Source organism: Pseudorca crassidens, chromosome 18 (genome assembly GCF_039906515.1).
Source record: "Pseudorca crassidens isolate mPseCra1 chromosome 18, mPseCra1.hap1, whole genome shotgun sequence".
Taxonomy (NCBI): Eukaryota; Metazoa; Chordata; class Mammalia; order Artiodactyla; family Delphinidae; genus Pseudorca; species Pseudorca crassidens.
The window spans coordinates 62829930-62845128 of NC_090313.1; the positions used below are offsets into that span (position 1 = coordinate 62829930).

The following is a 15199-nucleotide window of genomic DNA, read 5'->3' on the forward strand; positions in this document are numbered from 1 at the left end:
AAGTAACTAATATTTTGAAGAGTGGATTTTTCCTTAAAGGTAAGATATTAAAATAAAAACAAAGCAAAACAAAAACACTGAGCCTAAATTTAAACATTAATCTCAATTTTAAAAGGTAGGCCTCATACCTTTTTCTCCTTAGGTTTATTTTCAATATAAATATATGTAGAGAATTAAAAGAGATATATATTTTTTTAACAGCAAAATTTTTACCAGATGAAGAAGCTTAAAAATGTTGGCCTTGTAGTCTATTTCTAGGAATTCATCCTAATTTAGCAAATAATCTGAAATGCTAAAATAGATTTATGCATAAAAAGTTCATAGCAACATTATTTATAAGAAAGTAAGGAAAATAGCTTAAATGACCACTTAAGGAAACACTACTCCACACAAGGATCATTAATGCAGCCACTGAAAATGTTTTTAAAGAGTTTTAAATAATTTGAGGAAACATTTCTGATAAATTGTTATGAAAAACAGACAGTGTGCTCAAGCAAACAGTTTAAACTTCATAAGCTTAAAAAACTGCGTGGAAATATGTCAACCAATAGTCAGTTACCTCTAAATAAAGGAATTATTGGTTGTTTTTTTCTTGCTGTCTCTTTAAAAAGTATTTTTTCTTTACTTTATTTAAACATATTTTCAAATTTTTCTTCACTTACATGTACTACTTTTATAATCAGAAAAAGAAACCTATTACTTGGCGTAGATATGTGTTTATGTCCCAATGATGTGTTTTCAGTATCATCACGAGTATAAATATTGTTGCCCAAAAGAAAAGTTTGATATTGATTTAAATCCAAACAATGGAGTTTCCAAAACAAACACTGGTACATATCCTATAACTTGTAAAATTATAGTGGTTTAATATAATTTATTAATTATTTCGACATAGCAGGCTCTTAGTATGTTCGTTGATGATGAGATGGTTAGAGAAGGGATACTCAATTAATTTACCAAGTTCCTTGAATCTGTCAGTTAGCAACTCTCCCACCAAGAGATTAATGATATAGTCCTATGTTAAAAAGTTGTCCATAAAAATCTCCCTTAGTTTGTGTGGTGCACTTTTGCAAACTATTATTTTGTATTTCAGAAAGAACAGTGTCTTAAGTGCTAATTTTTTACAGACACAAAAGGGAGAAAAATTGATTCTTACCTTGTTTATGTTGGCCAGCTATGAGCTTCAAGTAAGATTCTGTGATCTGTAAACCACCAGTAAAAAAGGTTTCTTGTGGAAATAACTGGCAACAATACTTACCTTGTAAGGTTGTTATGTTTTAGAAATCATGTATGTAAAGTACCCAGCATAGTACATGGCACCTAGGCATTCAGTAAATGGTGGCTGTTATAATAATACAATATATAATATTACTATGACATTATCTGTCATATATAGAGGTTGAGTTGAAAAAATATGAAGTGCAGTCTATTTAAAAACATTATTCTACACTTTCAGATAAAGATGGGGAGTGAAGGCTGATCACAAAATTTTCCTGCCCAAATACTTTACAAAATAGTTTGCGCGAAAAGAAGAACAGTAAAAACTCCTTTAAAAACCTTACCAGGGACTTCCCCGGTGGCGCAGTGGTTAGGAATCTGCCTGCCAATGCAGGGGACACAGGTTTCAGCCCTGGTCCGGGAAGATCCCACGCTCTGCGGAACAACTAAGCCTGCGGAACTACTGAGCCTGTGCTCTGGAGCCCGCGAGCCACAACTGCTGAGCCTGAGCCTGAGTGCCACACTACTGAGGCCCGTGCGCCTAGAGCCCGTGCTCCGCAACAAGAGAAGCCACCGCAATGAGAAGCTTGCGCACCGCAACAAAGAGTAGCCTCCGCTCGCAGTAACGAGAGAAAGCCGCGCACAGCAACAAAGACCCAAGGCAGCCAAAAATAAATAAATAAATAAATTTATAAAAAAATTACCAGAAGCAGCGAGAAAAAAGAAAAGTCTGCAACCTAAGCCAATGAAGGCCAAAATAATACTATTATTTCAAAATAAATAAATAAGTTTGGATCAGCAAGAAATGAAATAAGCATGGCTGGAAATCAAATTCTCACCAAAAGAAAAGACTGGAAATCCCAGCACATTCCCTAGTCAATTCATCAAGATGATTATGCCTTGTCTCCTCTCTCCTAAATCTCCCACATTTCCCTGCTCCTCACTTCGAATATTTTATTGATAAATAGAAGCTATCACAAGAGAAACTCCTTTTTCCCACATTATACCTATCAACCTGACTTCATCTGTACTCTTCCTTTATAAAGGGTCAACTCTCCCTGCTCTTATCTAAGGCAAGCCCCTCTACTTGTACCCTGGATCCCATCTTGTATAGTCAAGGATTGTGCTCCTGTGATTACCCCCTCCATTTCCTGCATCCTCAGTTTCTCTCTCTTTACTGGATTATTCCAATCAGTAAACATACTGTAGTATTTCCTTCTAAAAACACCATCACCCTAGACCTCATATCCTCTTCCACTTACTTGGTGAGTAGGAGCCCATTTTTTCTGCTCCCTTTTATAACAAGCTTTTTTTTGCGGTACGCGGGCCTCTCACTGTTGTCGTCTCTCCCGTTGCGGAGCACAGGCTCCGGACGCGCAGGCTCAGCGGCCATGGCTCATGGGCCCAGCCACTCCGCGGCATGTGGGATCTTCCCGGACCGGGGCACGAACCCATGTCCCCTGCATCGGCAGGCGGACTCTCAACCACTGCGCCACCAGGGAAGCCCCTATAACAAACTTTTAAAAGGTTGTCTCTACTTGGCAGTTTCCACTTCCTCACCATACATCATCTCTTTAGTCCATTCCAATTAGGATTATTGTCTCCATAGCTCCACCTAAACTGCTCTTGTTGAGATCATCAGTTACCTTCTTGCCAGATCATTTTCCTTTTCCCAAATGTTTGGGACTCCCAGGCATATTCCTCACCCTTTTTTTTCTTCACCATAATATTAATTTCCCCCTCAGTCATCTTATCCAATTTTTCTGATTTTAAATATTGTCTGTGTTCTTAGGACTCCTGAAATTTGTATTCTATCCCTAATACCTTTGTCGAGCTCCGAACCCGTATCTACCAACTCCACTCAGATGTCCAATAAGGACTGCAAAGTTAACTCATTCAAAACAAACATACTGGTTTTCTTCTCCCTCTCAATTTACTTCTCCCCAAGTTTCCCCCATGTCAACAAGTGGCATTATTTTCATCCAGTTGCTCAAGACAAAAACCTAGAAGTCATCCTTAATTCCTCTTTGTGCCAGTTATTAGGCTGTTATCTCTTAGCAATAAACCATTCCATACTCTGTGATGCTGGGACTGGGACTCTGCAAGCTACATTTCTATACTTTGCCAGCTGAATCCTTGCTACAGTCTGTCAGTAAGCGACATTAGAAAAAAAAGACTAAAAGTCAGGAAGAGGGAAAAAGAACTTGCTCCTCCTTGTTGGCTTTCTGCACCTGCCAGCATTGCCCCAGTTATGGACCTTCACCCTCACAGCAGCAGTTAGCCCCAAATTTCAACTATTTTCCACTTCCCTAGAACCAGCCTCAGCACACCTCTCAGAGCCACTAGCAGCAAGTGGGCAGCACCCCCTGCCCCAGGTCAGGGTTCCAACTCTGCTGGGTCTCCCCTCCTAGCCCCGGGGTTCTAGTAACTTCAGGTCTTCCCAAGTTTATCCAGGACTAGGTTAGTTCCTGAAGTTATTATATTATCTCAGTGCTCCCCTTTTCCTTTTTCAGTTAGACAACACCTGTCTGACCAATTCTTTATACTCAATTTATTGCTGTTGAAATACTTAGCAGCAGCCAGAGTGACTCCTCTAAAGCATATGTCATCTCCTTGCTCCTCATCACGGTTGGAACAAAATTCAGCCTCCTCTTTCAGGCCTTCAGCCCCTTTTGTGACCCGGCCTATCCAACTTTCTAGTCTCACCTCTCACCAGTTTCTGATTACTCATTCAGCTCTAATCATTCTGTCTTGAACACACCACTTTTCCACTGCAGGGCCTTTGTACTTGCTCTTCTCTACATCTGGATTGTCCAGGTCTTTGCCTGTCTCACAGCCTCGTTCCATTCACGTTTATTCTCAAATGTCATCTCGGAGAGGCCTACTCTCACTGCATTATCTAAAATGCACAATTCCCCCCCACCTCCATTTCCTTACCTGGGTTTCTTATTCTCACTACCTGACTTTGTTATGTTATTTCTCCCTCCCCTATTCTCAAGTAAAAAGCTTCATAGCTTCACATAAAGGAAGGGATGTGATCTTATTTATCCCTGGTGCTGGCACTCAATAAATTCCAGTTGACAATTGAATTTAATAAGTGAATGCAGAAGAAAAGTGGACCAAAGTAATTGCAAACAAGGTAATATGCAAGTGAGACAAAGACAACATGATATAGCCTACTTCAACTCCCTGAGTACATAATGCAACAAATGAATCAGAAAAAGCACTTAAAGATGTAACAGAAGAGAATTTCCACAAAATCATGAAAGAACTGAATCTGCAGAATAAAATGTTCAAAGAAAAATGGACATATACTATTCATATCAAGGCATATACTGGTTAAGCTATTAGCCATGAAGAATGAAGGAAAAAATTCAGACCTCCAGGCCGAAAACTAACTTATCAGAGGGAGGAAATCATGCTGGCCTTAGACTTCCTCTAAGCAATATTCAAAGCCAGAAAACAAAGGAAAAATGTTTGCAGTCTTAAGGCAAAGCCAGCATGACGCCAAACTATGATATCTAAGTAAGTGACATTCAGAAATTGATGAAAAAGGCAAACATAACATCCACAAATCCATGTTAAAAAAAAAAAAAAACTACTTAGTGAGGAGCAGATAGCTAAGTGATGAATCAAAATTAATAAGTAGGAATTGAGAACTGAGGTGTGTTGCGACCACTGGATTTTAAAATAGAGATCAAGACCAAATGACCAAAGGAATTAAGGTTACAAAACAGGAACATTAAAACCTTCACTTTAAAAAATAATGACATAAATAAAAATATATCTTTTTCATGGCAGAGTCAACTTGCATTTCTAAATTGGAAACATACAGATAAAAAAATCTCCAAACTCTTAATTTTTTAAACTTTGGATATTTTAGGACATAAGATCTCTTGTGGCAAAGAAACATTTTTCTAGAGTTCAGCAATTCCTTCAGCTTATCTTACTACTACCAAATTCAAATAATTTTAACACTTTAAAAATTTAAAAAGTATGCACATTCTCATCTTAAATAAGATTAACTTATTTGTATAAGTGCATAGAAATATGCCTACCACGATGGTCACTTAATATTGATGGTAAAATCTGGGATCTGAGGAGATTTAAAAACCTTCCTATAACTTTCTATATTGTTTGAATTATTTATAAATGAACATGTATTGTTTTTATGAAACCAATAAAAACACTATCCTTAAAATACTATTATATACAGCAGTGTGAATATACTTAATACTACTGAACTGTACATTTTAAAATTATTAAGATGGCAAAGGGCTTCCCTGGTGGCGCAGTGGTTGAGAGTCCGCCTGCCGATGCAGGGGGACACGGGTTCGTGCCCCGGTCCGGGAAGATCCCACATGCCGCCGAGCGGCTGGGCCCATGAGCCATGGCCGCTGAGCCTGCGCGTCTGGAGCCTGTGCTCCACAACGGGAGAGGCCACAACAGTGAGAGGCCCACGTACGGCAAAAAAAAAAAAGATGGTAAAGTTTGTTATGTGTTTTTTTACCACAATTAAAAATAAAAAATACTATTATAAAAATTATGATATAGGTCCAGCCATTATGGTTTTACAGATGGATTTTGACTATCCCAAATTCTCCTCAAATCAATTTTTTCCACCAAAGATTACCCCTCAAATTATACCCTTCACATAATACTCTGTACTTGCTTATACCTTATCTAATTTAATTTTAGAAACAGAGACCATTCACTGGCAGACATTGTTATAAGTATGCAAAATGAAAAGATGCATGTAAAAAGTAACTAATATGTTGTATTACTCTATTAAATATCTTAGTGTTATGAAAATGTAAATATATGTTATTTGATTTACATATTTTGGTGGAAATCTTTTAATGATTTTTTTTCTGATTGTTAAAATATGTGCCCATTTTAGAAAATATGAAAAAGAAGGTAAAAACCACCATAATTACATAATATATTTTGGTATATTTTTTCTCCCAACCCTTGAGGAGAAATAGTTTTGTAACCTAAAAGATTTATCTGTACATTAAATTAAATATTAGTGTTTCTCTGTGGCATTAAGTATTTTTAGTGGTTGCAAAAATTCCATTAGATTGATGTACCATGGTTTATTTAATCACTCCTTTACTACTGAATATTCAGATTGTCTCCTCTCTATAGGTGCTGTAATGATCATATATAAATCTTTGACTTCATATCTAATTTTTTTAGGATTGGTTCCTGGAAGTGGAACTACTATTATCAAAGATTTGGACACTTTTGACTCCAGAAAAGTAATATAGTAATAGATGAGTTTGTAAATTTCATTGCATTCTTAGCAACACTACCTGTTAGCACTTCTTTTCTTTTTTTCTTTTTTTAACATCTCTATTGGAGTATAATTGCTTTACAGTGTTGTGTTTCTGCTGTATAACAGAGTGAACCAGCTGTATTTATATATATATTCCCACGTCCCCTCCCTCTTGCGTCTCCCTCCCACCCTCCCTATCCCACCCCTCTAGGTGGTCACGAAGGACCGAGCTGATCTCCCTGTTCTATGTGGCTGCTTCCCACTAGCTATCTATTTTACATTTGGTAGTATATACATGTCAATGTTACTCTCTCACTTCGTCCCAGCTTACCCTTCCCCCTCCCCATGTCCTCAAGTCCATTCTCTACATCTGAGTCTTTATTTCTGTCCTGCCCACAGGTTCTCCAGAACCACTTTTATTTTTCAGATTCCATATATATGGGTTAGCATACGGTATTTGTTTTTCTCTTTCTGACTTACTTCTCTCTTTATGACAGACTCTACATCCATCCACCTCACAACAAATAACTCAATTTCGGTTCTTTTTATGGCTAATATTCCATTGTATATACATGCCACATCTTCTTTATCCATTCATCTGTTGATGGACACTTAGGTTGTTTCCATGTCCTGGCTATTATAAATAGTGCTGCAATGAACATTGTGGTACATGACTGTTTTTGAATTATGGTTTTCTCAGGGTATGTGCCCAGTAGTGGGATTGCTGGGTCATATGGTAGTTCTATTTTTAGTTTTTTAAGGAACCTCCATACTGTTCTCCATAGTGGCTGTATCAATTTACATTCCCACCAACAGTGCAAGAGGGTTGCCTTTTCTCCACACTCTCTCCAGCATTCATTGTTTCTAGATTTTTTGATGATGGCCATTCTGACTGGTGTGAGGTGATACATCATTGTAGTTTTGATTTGCATTTCTCTAGTGATTAGTGATGTTGAGCATCCTTTCATGTTAGCACTTATTTTCAATCTCTGTCAATCTGATGGGAAGACTCTTTCTGTAATTTAGTTTGATAAAGTTGCATTTTTGCTGATCCACTCAATAACTTTACTATTTCAAGGACTTATAATTCTTTGTCTTCTCCATGATGCTTAACAGAGCCTTGCTAAGATACAGAAGAAATGTATTGTTTTATTGGCTTTGGCAGCATTTCTTTTAAAATACATTATATCTTGAACACATAGAAAGGTGAAGAAAGATAACATCAAAAAGGATCCAAATTATTTTACTTAATAAAAAGTAAGATTGTATTCAATTCTTAATGTAGTCATAGAGCGTTATTACTATCAGCCAGCAATATCATATTTTATTTATTGAAATCATATTGAATTTATTGCTTAATGTGCCATTTTTACTACAGCACTTTTCAAAATGCTTCAAAATGCTTAGTCTATAAGGTTAAGAAAAACATTCACTAGATAACTACTTTGAAATAATTTCCACAACTCTGCCTTCATTCAAGAGGCCTAAAAACAGACTGGCCTACTTCCAACTTTCACGTTATCTTTGCTATGAAGTCATTCTATAGATAGGTTAATAAGCATTCTGGCATACAGAAAAATAGTTTCTGTAAAACTATATTGCATAGTTTGGCTGGGGTTGTTCCTCCTTCAGAACTGCATTACGTAATTTTAAAGTGTTTACTTAAGCTCCTTTGGGCTGCCTCCATGGTAGCTATGAAGTCACTGAGAATTAGGAACAGTTTGGGGCCTGATAACAAAGTCTATTAGTTTAATGTGAACACTTTGTCAATTTTTTTTATCACTGCCATATAAGGAACTTTAAAAACAAGGATATTAATTCATTTTATTTTTTAAAAAGTTTGCTACTTCAAAAATCATTAAGAAATACACACACACACACAAAAGGTTCATAAATGTACATTTGCTCATTACCTAAATGTACTTATTTTAAAACCAGTACTCTATAGCATGAATTCACAGTGTGATTCTGACTTATAAATAATTATGCAAAATTACCAAAATGTATAGAGCACAGGCTTTAGGAGAGTATGAATTATTAAAACGGCCTAAGCACTATTTCTATCTGTAAGTCATAAAGGAAGTTTTCTATGAGAACATCAAAGATATATAAATTATAATAATATCAGCTTTGGGAGAATTTAAAAAGATACTAGGTTATAAGATTATTTTATCTTGATTACACAGAGAAAGGGAGTATCTTCAGTTCCTCAGAGAACTCTTGAGCTCCTTTACCAACTAAATAAGAATGTGTCATGCAATGTGCGTTGTACAAGTGGGAGAAGAGTCATTCAGATTTTGTATGTTAATCAAGTGTTATATCACTTCAAGGAAACATGCAAATTCTTATAAAATACCTAAAATCTCAACCATCACTTTAGAATTACTGAGTTTTATGAACCAACAAGCCCAAGTAAAGTCAAGATCCTGACATCTGGGACATCCCTGGTGGCGCAGTGGTTAAGAATCTGCCTGCCAATGCAGGGGACACAGGTTCGAGCCCTGGTCTGGGAAGATCCCACGTGCTGCAGAGCAACTAAGCCTGTGTGCCACAACTACTGAGCCTGTGCTCTAGAGCCCACGAGCCACAACTACTGAGCCCACGTGCTGCAACTACTGAAGCCCACGCTCCTAGAGCCCATGCTCCGCAATGAGAAGCCACCGCGATGAGAAACCCGCGTGCCGCAACGAAGAGTAGCCCCCACTCACCGCAACTAGAGAAAGCCTGCGCGCATCAACAAAGACCCAACACAGCCAAAAAAAAAAGATCCCGACATCTAAAAACATGTAACCCTTTAAATGTCATTTTATTTTAATTATGTAACATGAGTTTATTATAAAATTACTTATAGGAATAATCTCGATAGCATTTTGTTTTTTAACTTTGAAGTCATTGATGGCCTTGCCAATGATCTAGTGAGGTCCAAAGTCAGGGACAATTCAAGGAGGGAATGGAAGAACTTTTAGGACCTGATTATCTCCTTGAAGGTGCAGCCACTGTGCGTGTCCTACCTAGCTTAGGAGAGAGAGAAGTGTCTGTGTATAGGAGGCCTAACCTGGAGGGGAGGGAATGGTCATGAGGGAGAAAAATGGGGGATAATTATGAGACTGCCCAATCAGATTGGCTCTCGATTTGCTTTGCTGTAATGATGAAATGTTTGGGTTTTTATATTTCATTCTAATATCAAAAAGAGGATATTTATTTGGTTTCTTATGTTTAAACATTTTTCATATACAATATATTTATACATCTATTTATCTGAAGTTAATATGTGTGGTGATTTCAAACACGTTGCCAATTCTCTTCCCATTAAAAGGTAGAGTCTGATTCTCCTGTCTAGAATTGGTATGGCATTAGTTATTTGCCTCTAGCGAACAGAATGTGGATAGGATGCTCCAGACTTCTACGCTTAGGTCATAAGTGATACAGTTTCACCTGGCTCTCAGTCTTGGGACCCTTGGAGCCCAGAGCCCTGTTGTGAGGAAGCCCACGCCACAAGGAGAGGCCATGTGCAGGTGTTCTGGCTGAAAGCCCTAGCTAAGGTGCCAGCCATACATGAGTACGGATTGCTAGGTGTGGAAGTGAACACGCCTTCGGGTGATGCAAGCCTTCGGCCTATGAGCTGCCCCAGCTGACTCCCAGTGGACCGGAAACAAGCTGTCTGCACAGCCCTACCCATACTGCATATTCATGAGCAAGTAATGTGTTTTAAACAACTAAGTTTTGGGGGTGGTTTGTTTTGTATTTGAGTCCCTGCTTCCATTAAATCTCTAGCTCAGGTTAGCTGTAACAACTAGGAACACTTTCCCTCCACTTTTCCTTGTTTCCCTAGCCAGACTGAGATCTTAGCACCTCCAGGTACTAATTGTGGATGATTAAGTGTGGTTTTGAAGTGCTGTTAGGAACAAAACCCACCATTATGGGGACCCATTCTAGCCAAAGTCCTTTTCCTTGAAGGCTTAGTGGTTGAGCTGCGGAAAAAGAAAGCTTGACGCCCTCCATCTCTCCTTTTCTTCTTCACTAGGTATCCCTGGTTTTAAAAAAGAGGGGAAAGCAAGATTTAATCTTCTCCTGCCCTCATCTCCCTTCTGAATTCAAATCTTTGGAAAGGTGCTTTCTTTTTCACTGAAAAGGTACACAGCCTTTTCCGTCTTACAAAGGGACCAAGCCAGCCACAGCTTTTTATTCCTTATGAAGGAAGCAAAACAGAGTTCCTCCTCCTGAACCCGAGGCCCACGTCTCCTCCCTCCCCAGACCAGAATGGGGATGGATCCCTTGTTCTGGCCCCACCAGCCAGTCACTTTCCCATCCCACCAACTCTTTCAAATTACCTTTCTTGAACCCCTCTTCTCTCTATCCCCACTGCCACTAGGTACACAGCAGTGGTTCTAGTTGATTCTTACTTAGATCACAGGATATTTTATTTTCCATCTTCCAGTCTCCAGGACCCCAACTGGTGTAATCTTTTCAAGGACCTGTAATCTTTTCATACTTGACCATGCATTTCCACTTAAAAAAAAAAAATCCTTTCATGGTTCTCCCTTTCCTGCAGGTTTCAATCCGGAGGCCCAATAGTCATTTACTCACAAAGCAGCGTAAACCCTTGAAATTGTATGCAAAATTGTAATAGAAGTCTATAGGTACATTTTTTTTTTCCTGGAGAGAGACCAGATTGCTTTCCGTAGGTTCTCAAAACGGTATGTGTTCCCCCAAAAGATAAAGACTTGTAGGTCTCAGGCTAAAGTCCAAACTCCCCAGCATGGACTACATGGGTGTGACCTGGCCATTCTTCCAGCCTCCTTTCTTTCCCTTCTCTTTACCCCTTTCACATCCCACCCATTCTTACTTGGCTGTGGTTGTTCACTACAGGCCTTTGTACATGATGCTTTGCTTGCTCAGCTTGGGGAAATCCTTTCCTTTCCTCTCTGCTTAGCTGGTCTAACTTTTGCCCATTCAGGAAACTGCCTTCTTTCTTTTAAGAAGCACCTCAGGCCATGCTACCTATAGAAAGTTGTGCAGGCTAAGCAAGCTAGGTGTGAACTCTTGCCTCCCTGAATCCAGCCTAGCAATTGCTCTTTCTTTTAGCATCTACCTCCTGGATTTACAAACTGGGGTGGGGGGTGGGAGAAAAGAAGATAAAACGTAAAGTAAAACCTGTAAAACAAGCAGTGACTAATAATTGTGCAGCACTTATACAGAAGAAGAACCCCAGGCTGTAGCGTACACTTTTGTAGTGCTTTCTTGGGAGGCTGAGATTGGGTAGTACATGTGTAGTTTATAGTTCCCTCAGAGTGTTAATGATAAATACAACACACACCTTCCTGTCAGAGAATATCCTATATGAATTTTCAACATCATCCAGTTTTCCTTTATTTTATGCCCAGCCAACAAATGGTGTTATGTATTTAACAAATACTGAAATTAATAAACAACATAGTTCTGATATTCTGCCATCTACTAGGACTGCTGGGTCATTAATCTGAATTATTTCTCCTTGGTTCACGCACCACCACCCAAAAAAGACGGTCTAACATCATGATGTGTCCTTAAAATTCTCCATCTACCCAGGAAGATGTTCCAACTTTTTGAGATAAACCGTGTACTAAGTCTGCTCGTGAGACCTGCTTTGTCTTACAGCACAGACTTTAAGTCAACCCTTCACTCTTTCAAAAAGTTAAGTCTTTTAATTGTTGCCTCGAAACAGAGCTCTTTGCCCTTCTTGGGCGGACGGATCTCAACGAAGTGTATTTCCCTGCTACTAACGCATAAACTTATAAATAGCGCTTACCGCGCTGAGTCACCAAAACCCGGAGTTTCCCCAAATAGCTTATAACGACTGCTGGAATCGAGTCCTCCAGAGCGGTGACAGACTCCTATCACACACCCGCGAGGCTGGACCCTAGGCGGGTCCCCACCCAGCTCCCGGAGAACGCGGGCAAAGCCACCTATTCCCAGCCAGGAGTTGAGTGTCGGACCTTTTGAGCGCCGATGGCGCTCTCGGGACGCGGCCGGACTTGGCCTTGACCGCTCAGGGACCGTCTCCGCCCCCTCCGGAGCTGGGAGCCGCAGGGGGCCGGCACAGGCCTCCGCCCTGCGCCGCCTGCTCACACAATGGGGCGCGTCGGGAGAGGACGGCCTCGGCACCCGCTCTGGTCCCAGGCCCGGGACTATGGGCGGCTGGGGAAGCAGCCAGGAGCTAGGGCGATAACGAAAACCCCCATCTCCCCTCTGCCCACTCCCACACTTCGAAATGGCTGCGGCCGCTGGTTTGGGGGCTGGGGGAGTAGGGCTGGGGGAGGGAGCGGAAGTGCCACCCCCTGCAGTCAGGGGATAGTGACGTCACCCCTACTGTCGGCCTGTAGCGGGGGCGTCTGCCCGTCACGTGACCCCAGCCCCCCCACTCGCAGCTGAATCCCGCGCGCGCGCGCGCGCTCCCTCCCCCAACCCCTTCTCCCCAACTTTCGCCCTCCCCGCTCCAGCAAGGCTGTCAACAGCGCCAGCTCCGCCCCCTCCCCCGCGCCCAGTGTAACCGCCACGGCGGCGCGGCGGGCGCTCGCGCTCAGGTCAGGGCTCCTGGAGGAGAGCATGCCTTATGTCCTCACCTAGCCCCCAGTTGACGGCGCGCTGGGTGCGTGGGCACCGGAGCCAGGGTGTGCGGTGGCGTGCGGCGACAGCGCTTCTCCGTTCAGCCCTCCCACAGCAACCGCAGGACGAGGTGGAGACGCCAGGTCCGAGCTCAGAGGGGGCGAGTTGTGCTCAGCAGCCTCCAGGTCCTGGCACGTCTCCGCTGGGGGTCGGCCCCCAGGCGGGAGCGGCAGCAGGGAGCCAGCCGTCGACCCCCTGCCCGGCGGCGCGCGCCTCCGCGGCGCTCCCGCCTCCACTCTCCCTGCCGCCTGGGCGGCGCACGCTACTCCTGGCTTCCTCGCGGGCCGCGGCGCGGCCACGGGCTGTACGACGAGGGGCAGGCGCGGACCATCTCCTCGAGCCCCCTCGGTCACCCCGCCGTGCACTGCTGGGGTTCCAGATTGGGTGGCTGTCACTGCTGCGCCTCGTTCCATTTTTTCCCCCCTCAATTCTCTTCTAAGTAGAGGCTTGGGGGAGGGAATAGAAAACCCAGTGTAGAAAGGGGCGGTGCGGACTGACCTGTCAACGGCGGAGGAGGAAGACCCCCGGTCGGGGCGAGCTCTCGAGCCCGCGCAGGGACCGGAGCCCTGGGTTCGCGTGGAGCGGCGCGGCGCGGCGGGCAGCAGCTGTGCCTCAGCCAGGTGTCCCCTCTCGGCGGGGCCCGCGCTGCCGCGCCCGCCTCCTCCCCTGGCGCCGCGCTCCCCGCCCCATCGCCAGGGACCAGGGAACCCCCCAGCTCGATTTTTTGTGCAGTTTCAGCAAAGCTCCGAGGAAGTTGGTCCTTTTGTTCCACTATTTATAGATTGCGTCAACATTGCGAAAAGGAGAAGGCGGAGCGGTGGCCCCTCCCCCTCCCCTCCCTCCGCCGGCTCCTGGGAGAGAAAAGCCCCAGCACACGACCTAAGTACACAGCGCGCCAGCCGCCCGCCCGCCTCCGGCCTCCTGCTCGCCGCTTCCCCCTCCTCCCTGCCCGGGCCAGAGCGCTGCCAACCCCGTCACGTGCCCGCCCGGGAAAACCAGCTCCCCGGGGCTCCGCGCCGCCCGCCAGGCTCCGTGGCGGCGGCGGCGGCGGCGGCGGCGGCGGCTGCCTCGCTCAACTGTGCGCCCAGCTCGTGGGCTCCGGCCGTGGCCCAAGCGTCGCGCACAGCGTGGGCACCCGCACCCTAGTCACTCGGGGGGGGAGAGCCGGGGTCCGCGACTCTTGGATGTGCTCACAAGCCTTCCGTGCTTCCGCCCTCCTCCCCCACCCCGCCCATTCTCGGGAGCGCCACCGCCCCGGCGCGGAGTGTGCGCGCGTTCTGGCCTCGCTGGGAGACAGGGGCCTGACTTGTCCTTCGCGCGGCCGCTTCCCCAGAAGCTGGGATGCCAGGCCCCCCCCAGGCCCCCGCACGACTGGTTGTGGGCGGGGGACTGAGGGACGCCGGGGTGGCTGGCGGCAGCTCTAAGGCTGGCCGGCGGAGCGCGGGAAGTACGGTGCGGCAGTGCCGAGACGCGCGGAGACGCTTTCCCTCCTCCGCAGGTGCAGCGGGGCGTTGCGCGAGCTCACTTAACTGCTTCCCGGACATCTGCGGACCAAGGAGTTTGCAGGCCTGAGCTACAGTGGGGGTAATATAGTTTTTGAGGAGTTACTGGAAGTTAGATCTGTGACAACAACATTCGAACTTTTCTTTAAAACCTGATGACGAAATGATAGGCCCCGCCATACGCCTCGAAATGAAACTGAGCTCCCTTGCCGGCCTAAAGCCTCTGTTCCTGAGCTCGATGTAAACAAGGAGGGCGGTAAATACGAGAGGAAGGCCTTATTTTAACGAAACCAAGTGCAAGTAGCTGGTTTGAGTGTAATTTACCTTCGCAGCTTCCGGTCATTTCCCTAAGTGATTTATTTAGATCGCAGTTTAACTTTACAGAGTCGGAATAAAATAATTTAGCCCTTCAGATCACGGGTGGAGGAAAGCCCGGGCTGAGCTGGGACGAGTGCAGGAAACGCGTCGGACCTTTCCGGGCAGCTGGACAGTGTGGTAAACAGTCTGGAAGACTTACGTTTTTTTCTAAAGAGTTTGGAGAGACTTTTCCGTTGCA

At 44.0% G+C, this 15199-nt stretch overlaps 2 long non-coding RNA genes across 5 annotated transcripts in view; one reads left to right on the forward strand and one right to left on the reverse strand.

Moving 5' to 3' along the window:
* Nucleotides 1-9759, forward strand: part of LOC137210912 (uncharacterized) — a 34192-nt gene extending 24433 nt beyond the window's left edge. For both annotated transcript variants that reach the window (XR_010936791.1, XR_010936790.1), the window contains one exon: nucleotides 1457-9759. This is a non-coding gene — a long non-coding RNA (uncharacterized lncRNA). The remainder of the gene's footprint in view (nucleotides 1-1456) is intronic.
* Nucleotides 1-14242, reverse strand: part of LOC137210911 (uncharacterized) — a 146941-nt gene extending 132699 nt beyond the window's left edge. For 2 of the 3 annotated variants that reach the window (XR_010936788.1, XR_010936787.1), the window contains exon 1: nucleotides 13640-14237. This is a non-coding gene — a long non-coding RNA (uncharacterized lncRNA). Of the gene's footprint in view, nucleotides 1-13639 lie in introns of all 3 variants that reach the window. The other variant, XR_010936789.1, reaches the window with a different exon arrangement.
* Nucleotides 14243-15199: the final 957 nt, after the last annotated feature.